The sequence below is a fragment of the Schistocerca nitens genome, chromosome 8, assembly GCF_023898315.1.
Source record: "Schistocerca nitens isolate TAMUIC-IGC-003100 chromosome 8, iqSchNite1.1, whole genome shotgun sequence".
NCBI classification, from domain to species: domain Eukaryota; kingdom Metazoa; phylum Arthropoda; class Insecta; order Orthoptera; family Acrididae; genus Schistocerca; species Schistocerca nitens.
This window is the reverse complement of record NC_064621.1, coordinates 465,409,659-465,422,495: the sequence shown is the minus strand read 5'-3', so window position 1 is coordinate 465,422,495 and position 12,837 is coordinate 465,409,659. Positions and strand designations below refer to the sequence as shown.

At 45.9% G+C, this 12,837-nt stretch overlaps 1 protein-coding gene across 2 annotated transcripts in view; it reads right to left on the bottom strand.

The window, feature by feature from the left end:
• The window catches only part of LOC126198775 (dihydropyrimidinase-like), a 284,208-nt gene extending 277,580 nt beyond the window's left edge, over positions 1-6,628 (bottom strand). For both annotated transcript variants that reach the window (XM_049935335.1, XM_049935337.1), the window contains exon 1: positions 6,504-6,628. The gene's annotated coding sequence lies outside the window, so the exon portion shown is untranslated. The remainder of the gene's footprint in view (positions 1-6,503) is intronic.
• Between the last annotated feature and the right edge of the window lie 6,209 nt (positions 6,629-12,837).

The following is a 12,837-nucleotide window of genomic DNA, read 5'->3' as shown; positions in this document are numbered from 1 at the left end:
GGAGATCGCTCCCCACACCATGATGCCGGGTGTTGGCCCTGTGTGCCTCGGTCGTATGCAGTCCTGATTGTGGCGCTCACCTGCACGGCACCAAACACGCATACGACCATCATTGGCACCAAGGCAGAAGCGACTCTCATCGCTGAAGACGAGACGTCTCCATTCGTCCCTCCATTCACGCCTGTCGCGACACCACTGGAGGCGGGCTGCACGATGTTGGGGCGTGAGCGGAAGACGGCCTAACGGTGTGCGGGACCGTAGTCCAGCTTCATGGAGACGGTTGCGAATGGTCCTCGCCGATACCCCAGGAGCAACAGTGTCCCTAATTTGCTGGGAAGTGGCGGTGCGGTCCCCTACGGCACTGCGTAGGATCCTACGGTCTTGGCGTGCATCCGTGCGTCGCTGCGGTCCGGTCCCAGGTCGACGGGCACGTGCACCTTCCGCCGACCACTGGCGACAACATCGATGTACTGTGGAGACCTCACGCCCCACGTGTTGAGCAATTCGGCGGTACGTCCACCCGGCCTCCCGCATGCCCACTATACACCCTCGCTCAAAGTCCGTCAGCTGCACATACGGTTCACGTCCACGCTGTCGCGGCATGCTACCAGTGTTAAAGACTGCGATGGAGCTCCGTATGCCACGGCAAACTGGCTGACACTGACGGCGGCGGTGCACAAATGCTGCGCAGCTAGCGCCATTCGACGGCCAACACCGCGGTTCCTGGTGTGTCCGCTGTGCCGTGCGTGTGATCATTGCTTGTACAGCCCTCTCGCAGTGTCCGGTGGGTCTGACACACCGGTGTCAATGTGTTCTTTTTTCCATTTCCAGGAGTGTAAGTGGAGGTGTCAAAATGTTGTCTTCATAGCCAGTGGTTTGTGTGAGCAGAGATGAACGTCAGGGGGAGCCAAGTCGGCCCTGTGGTCTATGACCAAACACTTCCTATTTGAAACGCTGCAGAGGCGTCGTTACCCCTGCAGTGGGCCGCCGAGAATTTTCAAGACGAAGGAAATTAATAATAGGTACGTTATGTGGGGTTGCATGAAATCAGGAGAAACCTCGCAAAGGGCATCCATACTTGGCAGGAGACACTACTGGTCTCCGTATCTTTAGGTGCTCACTAAACATGTGTCATGTGACTAGGGCCTCCCGTTGGGTAGACCGTTCGCCGGGAGTAAGTCTTTCGATTTGACGCCACTTCGGCGACTTGCGCGTCGATGGGGATGAAATGATGATGGTTAGGATAACACAACACCCAGTCCCTGAGCAGAGAAATATCTCCGACCCAGCCGGGAATCGAACCCGGGCCCTTAGGATTGACATTCTGTCGCGGTGACCACTCAGCTACCGGGGGCGGACACGTGCTCACTATGTGTTCAGAACTGAAAAGAGTGACGCGATGCGATCGACAGGTACGCTAGAGACACTTCACAACACATTTGTGCAAAGCTTCATCTGATTCTCACTGTCGTTTCCATCTTTCCGAACAGCTCTCGTATTAGTGATATGATCTCTGCTGTTAATTTTACCTTTGCTTGTAACGAGTTATCTGTTATCTTTATTTAAGATGTTAATCAAATTTTCAATATAGTGTTTGTGTTTACTGACATCTTAAAACTTTTATTGACCTCAAACCACAGCGATTTGCGACTTCAGTGATGTCAAGCGAGAGCTCATTGGCTGGCAGGGAGGAAGTCTGTTACGTTTTCTGATGAAAGCTGGTTCTGCCTCGGTGTCAATGCTACTCGTGTGGTGGTTAGAAGGAGGCAAGTTGAAGGTCGGCAAACAATCTGTTTGCGTGCTGGACACACTGTACCTACACGTGGAGTTAAGATCTCGGGTGCGACTCTCAGTTATACCACGCACATTGATTGCGAAATTATGTCAGTCTGGTGATTTAGCCTGTTGTGCTGCCATTCATGGTTCAAAAATGGTTCAAATGGCTCTGAGCACTATGGGACTCAACTGCTGAGGTCATTAGTCCCCTAGAACTTAGAACTAGTTAAACCTAACTAACCTAAGGACATCACAAACATCCATGCCCGAGGCAGGATTCGAACCTGCGACCGTAGCGGTCTCGCGGTTCCAGACTGCAGCGCCTTTAACCGCACGGCCACTTCGGCCGGCTGCCATTCATGAACAGCATTCCAGAGGGTGTTCTCCAGCAGGGCGACGCTCGTCCACATACCGCTGTTGTTATCCAGCATGCTCTACAGAGTGTCGACATATTCCCTTGGCCTGCTCCATCGCCAGATTTATCTCCAATCGACCACATATGAGACATCATCGGACGACAACTCCAATGTTCAAATGGTTCAAATGGCTCTGAGCACTATGGGACTTAACATCTGAGATCATCAGTCCCCTAGAACTTAGAACTACTTAAACCTAACTAACCTAAGAACATCACACACATCCATGCCCGAGGAAGGATTCGGACCTGCGACCGTAGCATCCGCGGTTCCAAACTGAAGCGCCTAGAACCGCTCGGCCACCGTGGCCGGCCAACTCCAGTGTCATCCACAACCAATATTAACCGTCCCTGTATTATCAGGTTACCTTCCATTCCGAAGGCTATTGCACACAGCGACTGTTATATTGACTTGTAAATTATAGATTGCAGCGATCAGTTGCCCTTTTAAATTTTATTCTGCAGATCTAGATCTCGGCTAGAAGCTAGCCATTCTCAACGCACTATTATTTTCGCTCAATGCATGTAATGCCTGTTGGTCGGGCTTCATTCACAGTTCTTTGAATACTACTCAGCAGTATTCAATGAACTGTGGATTTTCGCTCAATGCATGTAATGCCTATTGGTCGGACTTGGATACTGAGTAGTATTCAACGAACTGTGGATGAAGCCCGACCAACAGGCATTACATGCATTGAGCGAAAATAATAGTGCATTGAGAATGGCTAGCTTCTAGCCGAAATCTAGATCTGCACAATAAAATTTAAAAAGGCAACTGATCGCTGCAATCTATAATTTACACGTCCCTGTATTGACCGACCATGTGCAACAGGCATGGAGCTGCATCCTACAAACTGACATCCGGCAAGTCAGTGTCTGAGTCCGCGGGTGGCAACTGAAAGGATGAGGAAACACAAGCAGCATTGTAAAGTACAAACTTTGAGAGCAGCACTCCAAGCGAGAAAACAGCCTTGCTGGAGCTTACCCGAGGACGGCGATCAGCGACATCGAATTGGAGTCCCAACGATGTGGTTGATAACTCCTCTGGATTCAAAAAAATCGATTTTTAAAGGGTTGTAGTGGCTCACTATTTCTCCCTATCTACACTTGCCCACCAATCCTGAACCACTTTATAGGGATTGGCCAATCTGGAGTGGGGTTCTGCACCTGTCTGATGCCTCTGGCCAACGACGCTTATGTCCTTTCCTTCCCACTCTGTACGTGGGGATGTTTCCGGGCTTTACATTAACAGACTTCAAGTCTGGTAGCAACAGCATTCAGCTGACAGCTAAAAGTCACTCCACATCCTGTTACGGCTAGCAGCATCGACAGTGTCCTATTCACTTGGTCTCGCCCTGAAGCCTCTCACATGAGTGGAGACCGCTATTATTACAGCAGTTTTACCCATTGCAAGTATCCAGCTTGCTGCCTACGCTAAGACGTGCTTCATCGTGACTGTCTTCTACAGTGACGCCCTGCAAAACCTTCTACACAGTGAATGTAGCTACCAGTTAATTCTCTGGGACAGTTGCTCAAAGCGTCTGCAATTTGCAACGCTCTAGCTTTACCGATTACTTCCTGTAACATAATCGCTAACACGTTACCTGCTTCTTGTGTTGTATCTTTGATTTTCTATCTTGGAGTGCTCTCGCTGGCTTCCAACAGCTTTAAAGTTAACGATGTATAACTCAATACGTCGTCAATATATGACACAGCGTACTGTTAAAACTACAGGCCGAGGAAAAGGCTTCTTCTCGTAGACAGAAGAGATGTATCAGAACTCACGTATCTCTCCGTTTGCATCCCCCCCACCGGTGTGTCTGAACCTTGGCGGGAGGGGGGGGGGGAGCGGGGGACTCCACCTCCCCTTCCATAAGGCTCTGCCTGGTGATTCATGTCCTGACATCCAAACAGCACAAAAACAAATAGAAGTTCTTAAAGAAACAGCAAGGAGAGTTGGACTCCAAATGACGCTTGAAAAAACAAAATACAACTAGAGAAACAACCTTCCATTTAAAATTGTAAAACCTAAATGTGCGAAATTTGAGAGAGTTTCTCAGTTCAGATACAGAAACTGGCCTGTAAAAGATTGGTTGCTAAATTCGTTGTCACAAAGAGGAAACACCTTTCAGTCTTAAAAGAGACACGTACAAAAAAAAAGTCATCTCAAAATACACCAAAAGGGAAGAGCTTACAGGCTTTCAAGAGACATCTATAACCAAAAAATTCATCTCAAAATACATCAAACTGTGACACAAAAACACCGTCATGAAACCAGAGTGAGGGGCTGAGACATTGACGTTAAATAGAAAGGGAGACACTGAAGAAATCCGAAAGGGAGAATGAGAAGTACCAGGAGAATTTTTGGTCCAAATTGTATTGAAAACGGAACGTACAGTCTGCGAGAAAATAAAGAAACATGTATCAGAATACGAAAAAGCGGAAGCTAAAAATCTTTGAGCAGAGTAAAAGAGTGGAACGAACGACATTAACTAGACAGACTGCGGAATTCTACTAATCTTGCAGTAAAGCACAAACTGAAACAATAAAATTTGTCAGTGCAGTAAAAGAAGACTTTGAAGGAATCAGGAATACCACACAGGGAAGCCAGTCGGAGTGGCCGAGCGGTTCTAGGCGCTAGTCAGGAACCGCGCGACCGCTACGGTCGCAGGTTCGAATCTTGCCTCGGGCATGGATGTGTGTGATGTCCTAAGGTTAGTTAGGTTTAAGTAGTTCTAAGTTCTAGGGGACTGATGACCTCAGAAGTTAAGTCCCATAGTGCTCAGAGCCATTTGAACCATTTTGAACCACACAGGGAAAGCTTGGGCAGGAAACTTGACAACTGGGCAGTTCGCCAGGCAGAAAAATGCAGGAGGACCGGAACAAATTGATACTAACGAGCGGAAGAGAGGCCACACTGAGAGAACGAAAGGGATATGAGTACAAAAAAAGCTAAATAAAACTCTGAAAATGATCCACGTTGCATATCGCTTGATGCAATAGGGCCCAAACGTAAATAATAAATAAAACACTAGTTACACGCAGCAAATCTGAGTGTGTTCAAGTCATCAGACGTATCTGAAGATGAAAGTTAGCAGCCATAAAATAAAGTCAGTTGAACAAAATGTTCTCGTGTTGCCTTAAAACCAACAACTCGTGCTGTCTTGTCACAATCCGTCCCACTATCGCACAAGTGGTTTTAAGGGCATCTGCTCGTGAACAGGCAGCATTTTTATCCCATACTTTCAGAGCCGTTACTTTACATCTATAACACTCAGCATGTTGCTGTTTTATGCCAACACTGAGTGGCATTTTTTTTTAAGCAGCAATATACATTGTACTTATTTAGCAACACTAGTTTAATTTCTAAAATATTTTGTTCATACGACGAATTTTGAAGACATATTTAGTTTCCGACACCATTATCTAGGATATCATGCCTTTAATATCACTCAGACCGTGCCAGGATTCTCTCATTATCGATATAATTATGTTATGCCTCAAATTATATAGGTTGAAGTATACTACAAATCATTATTGATTGCCGTTCTTAAAGGATGCAGCGATTAGGTGAAACAATTTTTTTAATTCCTCAGACATACGTCAAATTATGAGATGTGAGACATGCAATGATTCTATAAATGATGAGAGAAACCTGACACAGTTTGAGGACTCATGATGTCCTAATATTATTCAGTGTTGGAGTAGAGCACCGATGTCTTAAGTATTATATATGAAGATCTACGCACTCTGGAAGTACGGGATGAGAATTCTATCTCTTCACCAGCAGGTCCCTTTAAAGTAAGACAGGACTTTTTTCTGGGACAGATCACTCTAAGACAAGTACTTTGCGTGTTCAAGTACTCCTGACTGATAATTTAAACATGGACTGCCAAATGATGAAAGTGTCACTCTTGAGTCTACAAGAAGGATAATATTAAAGAGAACTACATAACAAGAAACAAAGTTTCAGGTTCGTTTTCCATCCGGCACCGAGCTTTAACATCGGGTAACGTGTAGACTCTGCTGTAGAGCGGGTGACGCGTTCTATATATATGATGATTCCAAAGATGACGACTAGCGCAATTTTTTCCACGGTTGTGGTTAGTAAGACGTTAACCGTGTAGTTTCATCACGCACAGTCCCTTCCTGCTGTTATTTAGAAGCATGCAGTGGTTTTAAGGGCACCTGCTCGTGAACAGGCAGCATTTTTATCCCATACTTTCAGAGCCGCTACTTTACATCTATAACACTCAGGATGTTGCTGAGTCGGAGAGAACGCGCCGGCTCCGTTGCGGCGCGCGTGACTTACTTCTATTGCGTCTTGTCGTACGAGAAGCTGTGCTCAGCGCGGTCGATGCTAGCGACAGTTGCCAGGAGAGCCGAAGAGGTGCGCCTCAGATGCGAGCGGCGAACGCACTGCAGAAGGCGCTGGGGATACGGCGCGGAGGAGCTTGCGGGGGCGGCCGCCAGGGGCGCGCCGGGCGCAGAGCAACGAGCCATTTCCCGCCGAGGGAAGCCGTCGCCAGCAGTGCGAGAAAGCAATTGTTGCTACTTGCCGTAATGGTCGGCGGCTAACTGGTGATCCATGGTATAAGCGTCCTGTGCACGAGACGTAACACTCGATAACAGGAGGATCGACAAACAGCGAGAGTCACTTTTTGTGACGCGTATTCGGAAAGAAACAGAGATCTTCACCAATATCATCAGGCCGAGGAAGGGGCGTGGATAGGGTCAGCATATTTCGGAATATAAAAAAGAGGACACTTTCCTCATTTTAAATGTATTACATAAGAAACGAAAAACTGCATTTTACTTCAAATCATAAAATTAGATTTCACCATTGCAAACGTTTTTACAAATCCAGTTGTCACCCCTAACACATTTAATATATTTCTCTTTTTCCAAGTGGAATACCAAGCCGCTGGCGCCAAGACTTGGTAATGAAACATAGGTTCCTGGGCAGGAAACCATATATTGTGCTTTCCATTGTACTCTTCCGGGCGAGCTTAGATATATTTCTCGCAATTTATTCGTAAACGTGTATTTGCTATTAGGCATGATGACAAATTATCAAATTATCTTAAACAAAAGCGAAACAAAGAACAATCAAAACGCATTCTTCAGCTGTCAAAAAGATCTTAACTTACAAAATAAACAATTTTTCTGTTTTGAGGTTATATTTAGAAAATCACGAAACTTACACAGTAAGATGATTTGCTGGAAAACGAATATGTAATTTAAATTTTCGATTTTACACAGAGTACGCGAAGGAACTTGCCCCTCTTCTTGCAGCGGTGTACCGTAGGTCTATATAAGAGCGTAGCGTTCCAAGGGATTGGAAAAGGGCACAGGTCATCCCCGTTTTTAAGAAGGGACGTCGAACAGATGTGCATAATTATAGACCTATATCTCTAGCGTCGATCAGTTGCAGAATTTTGCAAAGTGTATTATGTTGGAGTATAATGACTTTTCTGAAGACTAGAAATCTACTCTGTAGGAATTAGCATGGGTTTCGAAGAAGACGATCGTGTGAAACCCCGCACGCGCTATTCGTCCACGAGACTCAGAGGACCATAGACACGGGTTCCCAGGTAGATGCAGTGTTTCTTTACTTCCGCAAGGCGTTTTATACAGTTGCCCACAGTCGTTAAATGAACAAAGTAAGAGCACATGGACTATCAGACCAATTGTGTGATTGGATTGAAGAGTTCCTAGATAACAGAACGCAGCATGCCATTCTCAATGGAGAGAAGTCTTCCGAAGTAAGAGTGATTTCAGGTGTGCCGCAGGGGAGTGTCGCAGGACCGTTGCTATTCACAATATACATAAATGACCTTGTGGATAACATTGGAAGGTCACTGAGGCTTTTTGCGGATGATGCTGTGGTATATCGAGAGGTTGTAACAATGGAAAATTGTACTGAAATGCAGGAGGATCTGAGGCGAATTGACGCATGGTTCAGGGAATGGCAATTGAATCTCAATGTAGACAAGTGTAATGTGCTGCGAATACATAGAAAGAAAGATCCCTTATCATTTAGCTACAATATAGCAGATCAGCAACTGGAAGCAGTTAATTCCATAAATTATCTGGGAGTAGGCATTAGGAGTGATTTAAAATGGAATGATCCTATAACGTTGATCGTCGGTAAAGCGGATGCCAGACTGAGATTCATTAGAAGAATCCTAAAGAAATGCAGTCCGAAGACAAAGGAAGTAGGTTACAGTACACTTGTTCGCCCGCTGCTTGAATACTGCTCACCAGTGTGGGATCCGTACCAGGTAGGGTTGATAGAAAAGATAGAGAAGATCCAATGGAGAGCAGCGCGCTTCGTTACAGGATCATTTAGTAATCGCGAAAGCGCTACGGAGATGATGGATAAATTCCAGTGGAAGACTCTGCAGGAGAGACGCTCAGTAGCTCGGTACGGGCTTTTGTTGAAGTTTCGAGAACATACCTTCACCGAGGAGTCAAGCAGTATATTTCTCCCTCCTACGTATATCTCGCGGATAGACCATGAGGATAAAATCAGAGAGATTAGAGCCCACACAGAGGCATACCGAGAATCTTTCTTTCCACGAACAATACGAGACTGGAATAGAAGGGAGAACCGATAGAGGTACTCAAGGTACCCTCCGCCACACATGCGGAGTATTTATGTAGATGTAGAAAGAAGATGCAGCTGCTTCAGTATACTAGTCCGCTAAAAACACGTGTATTGCGCAGTAATAAGCTGTTAAGTGAAAACTATCTCAGGTAGGAAGTTAGATATCACAGCTATCTCTAACACAGTAAGTAAAAAGATTGAAACATCGAGTGTAAGCAATATAAATCGATACTTTCGGTTTTACTAGCACAACAGATCAATTGTAAGCAAATAGCAAATGATATAAATGAATAACTGAAGTAAAAAATATATAAATTGTTGACGATACAAGATGAAAACAAAAATCAAAAGATCTTAATTTCAAAAACTAAAAAATACGGTTATTAGCAGAAAATGTATGTGGACGCCACATTGCCCGCATCTCGTGGTCGTGCGGTAGCGTTCTCGCTTCCCACGCCCGGGTTCCCGGGTTCGATTCCCGGCGGGGTCAGGGATTTTCTCTGCCTCGTGATGGCTGGGTGTTGTGTGCTGTCCTTAGGTTAGTTAGGTTTAAGTAGTTCTAAGTTCTAGGGGACTTATGACCACAGCAGTTGAGTCCCATAGTGCTCAGAGCCATTTTTTTGGACGCCACATTAAAGGTCGAAAACCTGGACATATCAGCGTAAATGCAGCTACAGGGGGGAGGGAGAAAGAGGGGGTGGAGGGAGCCAGGTTCTATCCCTGTGCCCTAGGTTGCTTTTAAGGGGAGAAAGTATGGTGAAACTGATCTAAAAGTCACGTTTTCCATTTATTATCTATTGATAATACCTGATCTCTCCAGAACAGTTTGATGTATTATTTGTGAAACAACTTATACTCGTATTGTAAGTGTACTTTTTATCATTTCAAAGTTAATAGTACAAACTAAATAAAATCCAATCGTTTTGCACTGACTGTCTGTAGCTCTGGAAGTGTTCAATCTAGAAGGCTGTGGTTTTCAAATGTTAATTCCTCGACTTCGTGTCCGTCTTAAGAGACTGGATGCACTGTATTCCACATGCATTCAGTTCTTTGTAAGTGTGAATTGTAAAGATAATAAACTATAAATGGTGAAGAGAGACTTACAGATAAAACTTTTATGGAACGGCAATAAGATACAAACCATATGACATACAAGAAATGAAAACATCAGACTGGGCAGTATTCTTCCACAAATAATCCACTGACGATACTCCTACACATGATCTATGTCCACTGGGTGCTGATTCACGGCGCAAGTAGTGTAAGGCTCAGGCAGCAGGAAGAGAGGAACAATTCAGGCAGAAAGACAGCATGCGACCTGCAACGATGGAAGTTATTACACCAGTGTATAGCGTGTTGCCTCATCCTGATCTGTCCAAACATCTCCATTGTCAAAATCAAAAAACGCGAATAAGTTTTTCAATAATTTCATTGGAACGTACATTCCAAAAAATGTGTATGTGGGAATGAAAACTCAACACCTGGGTTTTTGAGATGCTGTGGTAACTTTTAAGAATGGTAACAAGGGAAGAATTCGGTTATTAGAGCAACTTGGTAGTACTCCAGGAGCCAACACGCTTCAGGACTTCTAGCGAATGGGCCGATTTACAATCATTGAAGCCGAGTATGCGTCAAGAGAAATGACTAAAGAAACAAGAGCAGGAAAATAAGAATACGTGTAGCGTTGCAGGATTATCAAGAAAAGGAGACAGACAATGCTGATTACGCGTCCAGCTGCATCTAGTAGGTGCCACGCCTTCGTATATTTGTTGATTTCATCTGAAACTGTGAATTTGATTTAATGAAAACTACTTCTTTAAAAACATTTCACTCATTACCCCAGGTACGGTTACAGATATATTTACCTAATTTTACACGTATCTATGACGGTTTTTTTAAATTTACGGTGGAAAAAGAGTTTTTAAAGAAAAAACTAAACATAATTTTAAAAATTCATAACTAATTATTTATTCAATCAGAAAAGGAGTTATACAGTAATACAGAAAAATTTCAGCTCTCTGTCTATCAAAGTTTCTGAGATAATGTTGTTGTTGTTGTTGTGGTCTTCAGTCCTGAGACTGGTTTGATGCAGCTCTCCATGCTACTCTATCCTGCGCAAGCTTCTCGATCTCCCAGTACCTACTGCAACCTACATCCTTCTGAATCTGCTTAGTGTATTCATCTCTTGGTCTCCCTCTACAATTTTTACCCTCCACGCTGCCCTCCAATGCTAAATTTGTGATCCCTTGATGCCTCAGAACTTGTCCTACCAACCGGTCCCTTCTTCTTGTCAAGTTGTGCCACGAACTCCGCTTCTCCCCAATTCTATTCAATACCTCCTCATTAGTTATGTGATCTACCCATCTAATCTTCAGCATTCTTCTGTAGCACCACATTTCGAAACCTTCTATTCTCTTCTTGTCCAAACTATTTATCGTCCATGTTTCACTTCCATACATGGCTACACTCCATACAAATACTTTCAGAAACGACTTCCTGACACTTAAATCTATAGTCGATGCTAGCAAATTTCTCTTCTTCAGAAACGCTTTCCTTGCCATTGCCATTCTACATTTTGTATCCTCTCTACTGAGATAATGGGTCTGTAAAGAATTCGTGTTAGTACACTCCTGGAAATTGAAATAAGAACACCGTGAATTCATTGTCCCAGGAAGGGGAAACTTTATTGACACATTCCTGGGGTCAGATACATCACATGATCACACTGACAGAACCACAGGCACATAGACACAGGCAACAGAGCATGCACAATGTCGGCACTAGTACAGTGTATATCCACCTTTCGCAGCAATGCAGGCTGCTATTCTCCCATGGAGACGATCGTAGAGATGCTGGATGTAGTCCTGTGGAACGGCTTGCCATGCCATTTCCACCTGGCGCCTCAGTTGGACCAGCGTTCGTGCTGGACGTGCAGACCGCGTGAGACGACGCTTCATCCAGTCCCAAACATGCTCAATGGGGGACAGATCCGGAGATCTTGCTGGCCAGGGTGGTTGACTTACACCTTCTAGAGCACGTTGGGTGGCACGGGATACATGCGACGTGCATTGTCCTGTTGGAACAGCAAGTTCCCTTGCCGGTCTAGGAATGGTAGAACGATGGGTTCGATGACGGTTTGGATGTACCGTGCACTATTCAGTGTCCCCTCGACGATGACCAGTGGTGTACGGCCAGTGTAGGAGATCGCTCCCCACACCATGATGCCGGGTGTTGGCCCTGTGTGCCTCGGTCGTATGCAGTCCTGATTGTGGCGCTCACCTGCACGGCGCCAAACACGCATACGACCATCATTGGCACCAAGGCAGAAGCGACTCTCATCGCTGAAGACGACACGTCTCCATTCGTCCCTCCATTCACGCCTGTCGCGACACCACTGGAGGCGGGCTGCACGATGTTGGGGCGTGAGCGGAAGACGGCCTAACGGTGTGCGGGACCGTAGCCCAGCTTCATGGAGACGGTTGCGAATGGTCCTCGCCGATACCCCAGGAGCAACGGTGTCCCTAATTTGCTGGGAAGTGGCGGTGCGGTCCCCTACGGCACTGCGTAGGATCCTACGGTCTTGGCGTGCATCCGTGCGTCGCTGCGGTCCGGTCCCAGGTCGACGGGCACGTGCACCTTCCGCCGACCACTGGCGACAACATCGATGTACTGTGGAGACCTCACGCCCCACGTGTTGAGCAATGCGGCGGTACGTCCACCCGGCCTCCCGCATGCCCACTATACGCCCTCGCTCAAAGTCCGTCATCTGCACATACGGTTCACGTCCACGCTGTCGCGGCATGCTACCAGTGTTAAAGACTGCGATGGAGCTCCGTATGCCACGGCAAACTGGCTGACACTGACGGCGGCGGTGCACAAATGCTGCGTAGCTAGCGCCATTCGACGGCCAACACCGCGGTTCCTGGTGTGTCCGCTGTGCCGTGCGTGTGATCATTGCTTGTACAGCCCTCTCGCAGTGTCCGGAGCAAGTATGGTGGGTCTGACACACCGGTGTCAATGTGTTCTCTTTTCCATT